We start from the raw sequence: 13,248 nt of genomic DNA on the forward strand, positions 1-13,248 counted from the left end.
GGCACACAGCTCCATCACACACAAGAACATGGCCCACCAAGGACAATCTATCAGCTCCCATCTGGTGTTCACCTCCAAGATGGATGGTGAGCCCTAGTCAGACCACAGAAAGACAGGGTGGTGTTCTCTGGTGGAAACTGGAGGAGCTTCAGCCTCTGCTCTCACCTCCACCCACAGGCTAAGGGCTTCAAAAGTGATTCCTGATCCCAGGTAAACAAAGTAGCTGAGTTGAGGCCAGGGTGGGTGGAATTACTGCTGGGACGGAGCCTAAGAGAAGAGCAGATTTCTCCTCTGCTCATGGGAGATCCCCAGGAAAAGCAGCTGGGGTGGGGGTGGAGGCAATACAAGCACCACCCCTCAGCCCTTGAATAGCAGGCAACTAGAACTTTGGGAGCCAAGGGACTGGTGTATCTTGCCGGACAGCAAAAAAGAGCATTGGAGAAATTGTACAAAGTCAATGTCACGGCTGGGTCAAGGGCAGCCAGATCTTCTGGTCAGAGCCAGAGTCCACACTCACATGACAGGAGTCAAGAGTCAGCTGGGTCAGGATACGGGAAGATCAGAAGCAAAAGACAAACTTGTGATCACAACCACAAATCAGATGCCAGAAAATCAAGCCAGGGGAGCGGCAGCAGAAACAAGCAGGACACGGTCCAGGACAGGGAGCAGCCCTGGTGTTCAGTCAGCTTCCTGTTCCTGCTGCTTCCTTGCGCAGGGCCAGAGGGCCAATTAGCTTCTCTGGGACTCCTCCAATAGGACCTCAGGAGTGGAGCCTCAAACTGGGGCTGAATTTCATGGGTCCTAGGTAAGCAATTTTCAGCAGCTTCCAGGTGGAGGGTTGGAGTGTGGCTGCTCCCATGAACCCTGCAGACCCGGGTTGATCTCTCCCCGTTCAAACCTCCTGCAGAAAACATTATCCAGGATCCCGGACACATCCTCTGAGAATAAAATGAGGATATCAGGATGAGAAATAGGTCTCTGTACCAGGGCTGGGATCCAGGGATAGGGAAAGCTCCCAACCAGGATATGTAGCAGGAGCCCCCTGTTTGTTGCAAGAGCCCCAAGTGGCAGGAAGAGTGAACGGTTCTTACCTCCAGGAGATGCATGGGATCTTCCATCTGAGCCTCAGTGAGACCCATGTTGCTTGGTTTGACAGGATGAGATCACCTGTCCCCACTGCTCCCTGAGCTGGGCTGGCTGCATGATACATCTGTGTGAAAGGCTGAGACAGAGTCTAAACGTCAGATGTGACAATCAGGGTTCTGTCACCCCATGGGGAGAACAGGGGGTCTGAACCCCAAAGAACAAGCAATTGAATCAACTGTTTCAATGCAGAATTATTGTGCCATACAGGTACATCCTAAGGTCCTCTCATGGATTGGTAACTGGTTAAAAGATAGGAAACAAAGGGTGGGAATAAATAGTCAGTTTGCAGAATGGAGAGAGGTAAAGAGTGGTGTCCCCCCAGGGATCTGCACTGAGACCAGTGCTGTTCTACATATTCATAAATAATCTGGAAAAAGGGGTGAACAGTGAGATGGCAAAATTTGCAGATGATAAAAAGCTACTCAAGTTAGTGAAGTCCCAAGCAGACTGCCAAGAGCTACAAAAGGATCTCACCAGACTGCACGACTGGACAACAAAATGGCATTGTTCAATGTTCAAAATCCAATGTTGATAAATGCAAAGCAATGCACATTGGAAAATACAATCCCAACTCTACGTCTAAAATGATGGGGTCTAAATTAGCTGTTACCACTCAAGAAAGAGGTCTTGGAGTCATTGTGGATAGTTCTCTGAAAACAGCCACTCAAACACGCAGTCATCACTGCGAACAGAGGGCAGAGGCCTGTGTTGGGCAAGGAGGGCAGGGATTTGGGAGGGAAGAGCAGAGGATCAAACACTTTCTTAATGTGGGTCAGGATGATCCCCATTTCAAAGACAGAGAAAGTGAGGCACCAGGTAGGAGTGTGACCTGGCCAGGATCACATTACCACTCAGTGGCAGGACTGCAGTACAACCCGTTCCCTGCTCTCATCACTGGACCCTGCTGCCCCTTCTGTATGACCCCTCCAGCCATCCTCTCCCATAGGCCATCCCCACCACTCTCCAGTACCAGGCTGTTTCCATAATGGAAGCAGGCTTGTAACAGAATTCACACACCAATAGGCGCCCCTTCCTGGCAAGGCCTGGTGTCACAGCTTTCTTGCTGGGCTAGCACCCCTGCTGATAGTCGCTAGGGTGCTCTGGCAGGTTTTTGGCTGGGAACTCAGCCCTTCAGCCAGGTGACCGTCTTTGAGTCCACTCCTTCCTGGATTGTGCTCATCCCAAACTAAATTCCAAAAAGGTCCTTTACAGAAACAAGGTCTTCTGTCCCTTTGAGGGCTCTTCCTCAACCTGACTTTGGCTCAGCCTGCCCTTGCTGGCCTTGGTAACCCTTTCTGTGGCCTTGTACATCCCCTTCCTTAGAGATCATGGGAGAACCAGTCCTATCCTGGATTCAAGGTTCTGCCCCAAAGCCCTGTATCGAACAGCAGGGCCTACTCCTGTACCTTTGCTGTGGTTTTCCCTGGTTTTCCCCTCAGGTGGAGCTCACTCTGTAATCCATTTGGCCTAGCTCCAGGCTTTATAGCCCACAGGCCAAGCCCCCCTGTTACATACCCTCCTCCTTAGAACCTGGCCCACGTGGGGGGCAAGTTCTATTCTTGTCCAAGCTTCATCCCTCGTCATCTCGTCACTGTCACCGGCTGCACGCTTGTACAGCCGGCGCACAGTGTCTCCAGCTCCACTCCCAGCTCGCTCACCAGAATGAAGAAGCCATCCTTCTCTTCTGCAGTATCCCAGCGCTCTTCCTGCAGCCACTCCTTCTCATTAACCACTGCTTGCAGAGCCTCTTCTGAAGCCTTTAGCTTCTTCTGTAGCCTTTTTGCTACTGCTGCTGCATACACCAAAACCTTTTCCGTCAGGGTCTGAGAACCCACCATGGACAGCTCCACCCTTGTAGTTGTCCCTTCTTCAGTCTGCTTCATCTCTGGGCCAACCATTTCGCCCTTCACCTCCCTGCAGCATCTGACAGGGTGTGTGGGTGGAGGGTCTGCAAGGTCTTGTCCCCATCTTGGCACTAGGCCACGCTTGTAGACTTTCTCATGCCCTGCTCTCCTGGGCTAACCTTCTCAGCACAGCCCAGGCATGCTCTCTGTGTCTGCTCTTTTTATCCATGGGCATAGCAGACCCTGGGTTGATTTCCCTTTGCAGGATCTCTCACAGGGATTGCTGCTGCTACGTCTGTAGCTCCACCTGCACTTCCTTCTGCTTCTGTTGGTTTTCTAGGAACTGCTGGAGAAACCCCTAGACCTGCTTTGGCTGTTTAAATTGTCCCGGGAACTGAAGTGGGAAATCCAGTGACCAGCTCGGTCCCTCGAGACACTCGCTTGGGAGAACAGACCTGCCTTCAGCAACCAAGACTTCCATCAGCCCTCACGGATCACCGGGGGAATTCAATCCTCCTGACTATGCCAATCAGAAACGAATCTACTGGGAGTTACGTGCCCCGCTGGTGGGCAGACATGGCATCACAGCCCTCTCGCTGGGCTAGCATCACCCCTCGATGGTTGCTCCAGCACCATGGCAGTTTCTCTGCCTGGTAACTCAGCCTTCCGGTCACCACCTTTAGTCCACCCTTCTGGGGCCCAGCTTGTCTCACACTAAAAGTCCAAAGAGGTCTTTCCACAGAGAGAAGTCCTTCTGCCATCGCTGGGGCTCTTGCTCAGCCTGCAGCCCCCTTGCTGGATTTGGTAACCCTCTCCGGGTGCGTGTACGCACCGTTCTTTGAGGCCAGTAGGGGAACCCATTCCCACCCTGACATTGGGAGCGGCCTAGAGCCCTGTACCCAACAGCTAGGTGTGCTCCTTTCTCTTTGATGCAGTTTTCCCTGGGCACTTCCTACCTCTCTTCTCAAGTTCCCCTCCAGGCTTTCCTTGCTGCTCTGAACTTCCTACCTCGTTCTCATTCCTGTGGATACCCCAGCTGGGCTGTATCACCACTGAAGTCTGGCTCTTTATGGGGAGGTACATGGTGGCTCTCAGTTAGGGCTCATTTTATAATCAGCTTGGCTAATCCCCAGGCTGTACAGCCCAGGGGAAAGCACCTGGCCCACTCCTACTGTTACTGCGCTGGGGTCCTTGCACCCCACCTGGTTTCCAAAGGGGCTGAGTACACGAAGGCCTCATTGCCTGGAACTGGAGTGTGCTTGTTCTGGTGACTCTGACATTCAGGCCCTTCATCATTCAGAGGCTGACAGGTGTGGTGAGGGTGCTGGAGAAACCCCACTGCTGAGCGGAAGGATGTCAAGGAGTTGGGATTCTGGGAGCTGATGGGTTCATTTGCCTTGCTGTGGGAAGTGGAGCTGGAGACAGGAGATGCCATGGGAACGAGACTACCTGATGCTCTCTTCATGCCTGAGGGGCTGGAGCCTCTTGCCGGAAGTGCTCTCAGGATCCAGGTTCGAGGACATCTCTGGGGAGCTGCTTCCTAGGAACAAAACCAGGGTAGTATGATGATGGAGATGTCTCTGTCCCAGAGCTGGGAGCCAGGGACGGGAGAAGCTCCCAGCCAGGCTGTGCATTGGGGATCCCATTTCTCCCCCAAGAGACCCACATGCCCCAAGGAGTAAATGGCTCTTACCTCCATGAGGGAGTGGGGTCTTCCATCTAAGCCTCTTTGAGAGCCAGCATTGCTTGGTTTGATGGGAGGAGGTGACCTGTCCCCACTGCTCCCTGAGGTGGCTCAGCTGCAGGTTGCGCCCGTCTGGGAGGCTTTGCCAGATCCCAGGGCCCGGAAGACAGCTGGGAAGGAGGCTTCTGCCCCAGATGAAGGAATCTGGGGGGCAGAGGGAAGGATCCTGCTCCACAGAGAGGAGAGAGAGTTTCTGTGAGTACCAGGGGGCTCCATTTCCCCTTCCACTAGCTCCCCATTTACAGCGAGCCAGATAGTACCTGCAGCTGGGAGTGGGAGTTGCTGGTGGCCTCAGAGGCACAGCCCCTGCAGTGCCTCAGGCACTTGGCACAAGCGCTGGATGATGCAGAGCTGGCGCATCACATTGGCCACGACGTCCTCCTGCTGCACGGGAACGAGAACCTGTCAGAGACTCAGACGTCCCCGAAGAATCAGGGGGGATTAAGGGCACCTGGAACCAGCAGCATTCCCACCCAGCACCTGCCCACCTCGGAGGCATGGATTCACCCTCCTGACCCCCAGAATGGAGGCTTCCCGCAAATCATCTGTTCGTGCGGGAAGCCGGGGGGGGCGGGGCTGAGAAGCAAGCAGCAGCTTCACGCTCAGGCCCAGGGAGGCAGAGGTGAGCTGGTGCGGGGAGTGGTTCCCCTGCACGCCCCCCTCTCTCCCCCCAGGTTAACTGCTGTGGCGCGGGCGGCCCTCCTCGCATCTCCCACCCCTAGCCCACCTCTGCCTCCCTGGGCCTGAGTGCAAAGCCGCCACCTGCTTCTCAGCCCTCCCCAGCTTCCCACGCGAACAGATGATTTGCGGGAAACCAGGGGCGGGGGCGGAGAAGCAGAGCAGGGCAGCGCATGCAGGGGAGGAGGTGGAGGTGGAGCGGAGGAGAGCTGGGGCCGGGCGCGGGGTGGGGAGCCGGTGGGTGCTCTGCACTCACCAAATTTTCCCCATGGGTGCTCCAGCCCCAGAGCACCCATGGAGTTGACGCCTAAGGCACCACTTTTGGCCAGTTGTTAAATATAGAAATTTAGAAATCTCGCGGGACAACCAGTTCTAAAAGGGCTTCTAAATTTAACAACTGGTTCCAGTGAACCGGCTCCAGCTCACCACTGCACCAGGCCACTGGGAACTGGTGCAGCCCTGTGGAACAGGAGAGGCTCGAAGAGGGCACTTAAGGGACTCTTCTGCCCTTCCCAAGACCGATAGTACCGGGGCCTAAGAACATGAGTCTGTGATGAGGTAATGCTTGTCATTAATTAGCCTTGCTAAACAGCTGGATTGGAGCTTCTCTGGGGACAAGCTGGCTCCCTCCTGCTCATGGAGGTGGATTCATCTCCCTTCCCTGTAGCACCTTCTCTCACTCTCATTCCCCACCAGGCTCCTTGCTGACAGGCCAGTGAATGGCCATAGGATGGGAATGAGGTCTGGGCCTCACCCCAATCTCCTGAGTCTAATGCAGCTGCTTACCTTGTCCCCCATCAGCTGCTGGGCTTCCCCCAGGAGGGAGTAGGTGAGGAGCAGCCCCGATTGGCTGACACGCAGCAGGGGGTCATGGATGGCCAGCACTGCCATCCAGAGGAAAGATCTCTGCACCTCCAAGAAGAACTTTCCGAAGACCTAAAGCCAACAGGACGTGAGGCATTAGCAGACTGCCCAGAACCAGGCTCCAAATCCTGGGGCTAGAACGTTATCTCCGTGTAGTGGCCCTAGGAGGCAGCCAGTGCAGGGGACCCAGCCACCCCCATTCCCTGAGCTGTGTCATGCCCTGGCAGAGTGTCCTTACCTCCCCTACCCTGGCTGTGTTCTTGTAGCCCAGGAGCCTGCTGTCCTGGTGCCAGTCCCAACACCACAGGTCTTCAGCCTCATGGATGGTCAGCCCTGGGAGAGACACACACAGTTGTTATTCTGGTTGCAGTGCTTGTGTCCTTCCAATCCCATTGGTGGCTGCACAGTGGGCAGAGTCCTCGCTGTGTGCCTGGCCCAGCAGAATTGCAAGGGATGGTGTAGAACAGAGAAAGAGACAGACAGAGACTCATCCTCCAGCCGGGGTCAGTCTGAGAGAAATTGGCTGGGGTCCCAGTCTCACTCTTCTATCGGGTGCCATTTCCCAGCTGGGTTCCTTACTCCTCTGGTGCAGCAGCAGCTGGTAGAGCCGGTAAACCCCCTCCCTGGCCTGCTGGCTGATGTCCTTGGCTGGGTCACCGATGAACAGTGCCAGCTGTGCCACATGGTGACCCATCCTGTGGAATTCTGCTGAGTTCTAATGGAAGGAGAGGGAGAGGGGACTCCATCAGCATTTTCCTGTCAGCTCCCAGTCTCCCACTGGGCTAGGACTCTCCTTCCCCTCCACCTCTCTGCAGGAGATGCCTAGAGGATAGAAGCTAGAGCTAGATCCTTAATTTCCTCTTCCCCCAAGGGAGCCTGGAGCACAGGGATGTGGGCAGGGCCCTCCATGAGGACTTGTTTCCACAGATGCTCCAGGATGACAGGAAGGCATGAACCTGGAGCATGGTCCCCTTAAAAGCCCAGAGTCATTACTTACCAGAACAAGAAGAACATGACTCAAGCCAAGCTCATTATCATGACTCTGCCTCCCCAAAAAGAACACTCCTAACTCACAGCCCCTGCAGCAGCAGATCCTACAGCTCGTTGGAGCCAACCCACCTACGCCTGGAGTCAGGAAGCTGGGGTCAGAGGTCACTTACGTCAAACTCAGGGAGGGTGATAATGAATCTTAGCAGGGCCGTGCTGCTCCTAATGGCCCTGGCTCTCTCTTGCGACACCCTGGACACGATCCAGTAGTTAATGTGCTGTGGGGAAAGGAGGCAGCATAGGACCAATGGGCAGGTGCACGTGTTGTGCAAATGAGACCCACCCCCGATCCCCAGGGGGCTGAGACATTGTGCACAGGGTGGAATATCTGATTCATTGATCGCAGAGCTTTAGAAGGGGATTGTTGCCCCCAGGACGATGCTTGTCTCCTGCAGGTCACAACTTGTCATTGTCTTTCTAGATTGGAACAATGTTCGGTGTCTGGGCTGGTCCCATCCTCCCTGAACTCCTGATTTCTGAACAGCTCACCAGGAAGGAGACAGACCCCTCCCCCCTCCCTGACTCTCACTCAAGTCCTTGGTTGAGTGAAGGGACTGAGTGTGAGCACAATCCCCACAGGAATCTCAGGGCCCGTCGGAGCTGATTCTCTGGAGTCCTCCTGTTTCTCTAGGAAGGAGCCTGTGACTCTTCTCTGAGGACCATCTTCTGGATCTCACAGGAGGGGTTCAGACTCTCACTCCCCAAGCCAGCCAGGGGCCCTGTGGTTAGTGCTCAACAGAACCAGGCAGAGCTCTGGCTTGAAGTCCCAGCTCCTTCCTCTGTCCTTCCAGGAGGAAGGGCCTGACACTGCATTGCACTGACTGCCCTGACCAAGGACGGCCCACTGGGGGCCCAGCTAAGAGGACAGACTGGAAAATGGATCTAAGAGTTAAGGTAAAATTGCCCCCACCCCTCTCATCGGGCTCACCTCCAAGAAGTAGTGGAGCCTGCCGGTGTCTGGGGACTCTGCCAGCAGGTTCCCCAGCATGGCATCCAGGAGGTCTGGCAAGACCCTATGCAGATCCTGCAAAGCAAGGGAGAGCCATGGGTCAGAGTTAAGGAAAGAGGGACTACACCTGCCACAGGATGGGAAGAGGGGTCTCTGGGAAGCACTGGTGAGATCCCCAAACACATATCCTGGCCTCTCTCATTCACATCCCACTGCAGGCAATTAACAAGGATTCATGGCAGGATGACAGGTGGCTCTTCAATCCATGACTTTAGCATGATCTACCTGGACTTGGGTGGTGTCCTTCTCCTTGCCCAGGGTGAAGACGGCATGCAGGGCAGCTTGAACGAGGTGGGTTTCCAGCTCTGGCTCCAGGGCAGATGTCATGGCGCTGGCAAGAGAGAGGAGCTGGTATTAGACTGTGCAGTGTGGTGGTGGGACTATCACCAACATGGATGTGAAACTGCAGGGAAATAGGCACAGGCTGGCGAGAATGGAAACTGAGGCACCGAGCCAGGGAATGACAAGGCCAAGGTTTCCCAGACAGACAGTGGCAGGGCAGGAATAGCGCCTCTTCCCTGGACCCTGCTGCCCCTCCTGTATCTGATCCTCGGAGGGAGCCTCTCCCCAAAGCCATTGCAATGTTACTGGAGTGAAAAGAACAGCCCAGCCCAGAGAGAGTGAACCTTCCCACCACCTCTGCCAGAGGAGCCACCCTTGGGAGGTGACCTGGGAGTGGGAGGGTCAGTGACTCACAGCCCTGGGCCTGAGCAGCGCCAGGGTTAGGGGAACCAGGAGGGAGGGTCTCGGTACCTGAGGTTGCCCACAGCAATCAGGGAGTTAGCGAGGACGGCGCCGGGTGGAGAGTTATCAGGCAGCTTCTCAATGAACTCCTGTGAGACCCAAAGGAGACAAAGGAGTGTGTGAGATTCAGGCCTCACTGACAATTCCCAGTGAGGAGATTACACAGTCAGCGCCCCACACAGCCAGCAGGATCACCCCACCTGCCTCCCACTCCTCCGATTCCTGCCCAATCTCAGAATTTCTCCCATCTCTTCTCCCCAACCTTCAGCCCCAGCAATCCCTGCCCGCAGCTGCCCCTCCAGCATCAGCCAGCCCCCATCCATTGGACCAGAGAGACTCCTGCCCTCCCATGTCTCTGTCCTCCCTCCAGCTGCTGGGCACCGTGTCTCGCTCACCACAATCCTCTCCACTACAGCTGCCTTGCAGCAGTTCGGCTCCAGTGTGTCCTGCCCTCTCTGACGTGCAGCGAGACACGCGGGGTGGATGGTGTGCAGGAACATGAGGTGCTGGGCCTCATCCTGCACCCACCAGGAGTGGGGTTAGGGGAGAGAGAGCCAGTTAGCCAGGGACCTCCCTGCCCCAACCCCACCAGCTGCAGGACTCAGGCCTGAATGGGGGAGAGTGGGGACCCCCCCATTGTCCAGATCACCCACGACTCCTGCACAAGCAGTGCCTGTGGGGGGAAGACCCCAGCTGGTGTGTGACAAACACCCCCATCTTGGGGGTCCCAGATCATGGAGGAGAAAGGTCCCCATTAGGGCTGGTGGATCATCAGAGACAAGACCCTCTGCAGGGGGTCAGGGTGCTGGGAAGGGTCAGGACAATCTCGGTTCCAGCACAGCTGGGGAACGTTTGTACCTTTTCTTGGCCCTGGAGCTGCTCTCGGATGTTCCTGAGAGCAGCCTCCTCTGTGGCCATATCCACCCATTCCTCCTCCTTGTCCTCTGAGTTCCTGGGGGTCCCTGCACCAGGGAGAGAAGGGGACAGGGTCACGCCTGCTGCCACTCAGGGAAAGGACAGGGGCATGGTGGGGCAATGTGTCCCCTTCCCACCTCCGGGACCCAGGGCAGATCGGGCCCCACACTCCCCCCTCTCTCTCAGTGATGCCTTCAGCCCCCAATTCCTTCAGGAGTCCATAGCAAAGAGACCTGGACACTGTCCTGGACTCCCTGGGAGGTGCCTGCCCCGCACCCCACAACTGGAGCACCAAGGACCAAAGTGGCTAGTGTCAGTGGGGTTCACGTGGCTCAGGCCAGACACCTGGGCTGGGAACCCACCCCCATAGCACTGGTCGAGGGCCTGGACCCAAGGTGTTCACAGCCCCCTCCTCACCCCTCCCTGAGCCCAGCCTGGCTCCTCGCCTGGAACAAAGCAGCAGCGCCCATCGGCCTCGCTGCTGCCCGTGTCATAGGTCCTGCTGCTGTCCCATGGGGAGCAGACCGAGCTGCTGGTGCTGGGACAGGGATCCTCCACCTCCTGCCCTGGGGAGGCTGGAAGGTCCTCAGTGACCGGGCAGGGCGATGCTTCCTGCTGGGAATCAGGGCTGGGTTCCTGGGGCCAGTGCTTCCCACACAACAAGCCACAGAGCCACCCTGCCCGGTTCCCCTCCTGGGCTGGGTCCTGCCTGCCCAGTCGCATCCTGGGCCAGCTCCATTTCGGCCTGGCCGGTGGCTCTCCCACCTTGGCGCCTGCGCCGGGAGTGGGTTTCCTCTGCCAGAAGGCTGGGCACTTCCACCTCCTGGCCCGGCCAGGGGCTCCTTCCACACCAGCAGGGAGGGAGGGGCCGCTCTGCTCCTGGGGAAGATGGCAGCTGCTTCCCTCAGGCACTGGGGCCACCTTCTTCCTGAACATCCTCAGGAGCCTGACCATCCTGGAACCGAGCGGGGAGCAGGCGTGAGTCTGGGGTCAAGGCAGCCTCTCACTAACCAGCCTTTTTGGTCCCTGCCCATCCCTGCCCCAGCCAGAGCAGCTCCTCCTCCCCCCACAGGGGTGCAGGGAGTGTAATCTCCACACGCTGGCAGGAGCTCATTGCATGATCTGCTCCCAATGTTCCCCCTCGTCATCCCTGGTGCTGCAACACCCGGGGAGTCTCCTCCTTTTCGAGCACTGGGGTCAGTCACAAAGACCATCAGTCACTTTGGACAAGCAGCTCACTCCTGCCGTCCCAGGCCACATTCCCCCCCAGGCTAGAGAAGGAACAGAACCCAGGAGTGTGGACTTCTCCTGGGAAACCATTCCCCATGTCAAAGTCCCAAGGCATAGCAAGCCCAGGGCCCCCTCATTTCCCATTGATTTCCATGCTCAGCCGCTCACAGGGTCTGGCCCAGCTCAGAGACTCTCAGCCTTGGGAACAGTCTCCCACAAGGGAAGGGCTGTGAGCCCCATTGCTGGGACCTTTCCAAACACACTGGAGACAGCTCTGGAGAAGCCCCTCCCCGGTCTGAGAGCAAGGGGCTCCTGGGGGCGGTTTGCAAATCCAATCTCCTTTGGGAGAGATTCTCTCCTCCTCTTTCTGCCTCTCCCCAGACAGACAGGAGACGCCACAGAGGAACCCTAATGCCACTCACTTGCTCTAGGTGATGGAGCGATGGATGGCAGATGTTCAGGATCACCTGCTGTCGCTCGCCCTCCTCCTCATTCTCCAAGCCCAAGGCAGGCTGGAGAGGGTGGTGACCTGAGGAGTTACCCTGCCCAGCCAGCAGGCAGGGTGAAAACTCTGGGCGATCGACTGGCTGTGAAAAGAAGAGTCTGTCTTATTGCCAAGGGACGGAGAAACTCAGCCAGCAGCAGGGGTGCAGAACACTGCCCTAGTGCAGGGGTGACAGTGCCTCCCAGTTCCTGACGTCCTGGCACTTTACACACCTTCCTGGAGCCTCCCAACTCCCCTGGGCTGTAGGGACTGTGACCCCCAACCCTACTGATGAGAAACAGGCCTGGGGAGGGGAAGCTACTGGCTCAGGGTCACATCAAGTGTCAGAGCCATGGATGGGACCCAGCAGTCCATATTTCCAGACCCCTTCACTAACCACTGCTGCACACTCCCTCCCACAGCTGGCAATTACAACCAGGCCCTCATGTCCAGTCCCCCTGCCTTTGAGGGGGACTGTGCTCTGTTGTAGTGACTGGACCAGGGGGTTGGGAGTCAGGACTCCTGGGTTCCATTGCTGGTTTTCCTATTGACCTGTGGGACTTTGGGCAAGTTGCTCCCCACTCTATGACTCTGTCCCCAGCAGTCAAATGGGGATTTCCTACTTTCCCACTATGGGAAAGTGCTGGGAGAAAAAAGCTGCTCTGACAGTGCTAAGCAGCATCTGACCAATAAAGGTCAGTGTGCACTGCCCAGGAGGAGGAGTGTTTGGCTCTGGGGTTTCACTTCGGCCCAGTCTCTAGCCAGGGGCCCAGCCATGGAGTTTGGCTCAAGTAGACCAATTCTCCAATTTGTTAAGGGAGTTTTGAATTCCAATCCTGTGCTCCAAAGTGCTTGGTGTCATCTGCAAATTTTAGAAGCATACTCTCCACTCCATTTTCCAAATCATTAATGAAAATATTGAATAGTTCCAGACTCCAGACTGATTCCTGCCGGACCCACTAGGTACACCCTCTCAGCTGGACAGCCAGACATGGAGAAGGACTCTTGGAGTACGGGCTTTCAACCAGCTGTGTACCCACATTATACTAATTGCATCGAGACCACATTTCCCTAGTTTGCTTGTGAGAATGTCCGATGGGACTGTGTCAAAAGCCTTCTTAACGCCAAGATAGATCACATCTCCTGTTTACCCACCTCCTCTAGGCCCGTAACCCTGTCAAAGAAGGAAATAGGATTGCTTTGGAATGATTTGTTCTTGACAAATCCATGTTCACTAGTCCTAAGAATCAAATTATCCTGTAGGTGCTGACAAACTGATTGTTTAATAATGTGTTCCAGTATCTTTCCAGGGATGGAAGTGAGGCTGGCTAGTCTGTAAGTCCCAGGGTTCTCTTTATTCCCCTTTTAAAGATAGGTACTATCTTGTTAGTGGATGGGAAGATGTTCTTTTTTGGGGATCTCAGAAGAGAACTGGGACACAGCACCTGGTTTGTTAAGACCACAAAAAAGGAGGCAGGAACCTCTTCTCTCCTTCTGGCAAAGAACTCCAGGTACCTAAAAGAGTGGGACTCACATCCCTGAA

This window comes from Eretmochelys imbricata, chromosome 3 (assembly GCF_965152235.1).
Source record: "Eretmochelys imbricata isolate rEreImb1 chromosome 3, rEreImb1.hap1, whole genome shotgun sequence".
Taxonomy (NCBI): domain Eukaryota; kingdom Metazoa; phylum Chordata; order Testudines; family Cheloniidae; genus Eretmochelys; species Eretmochelys imbricata.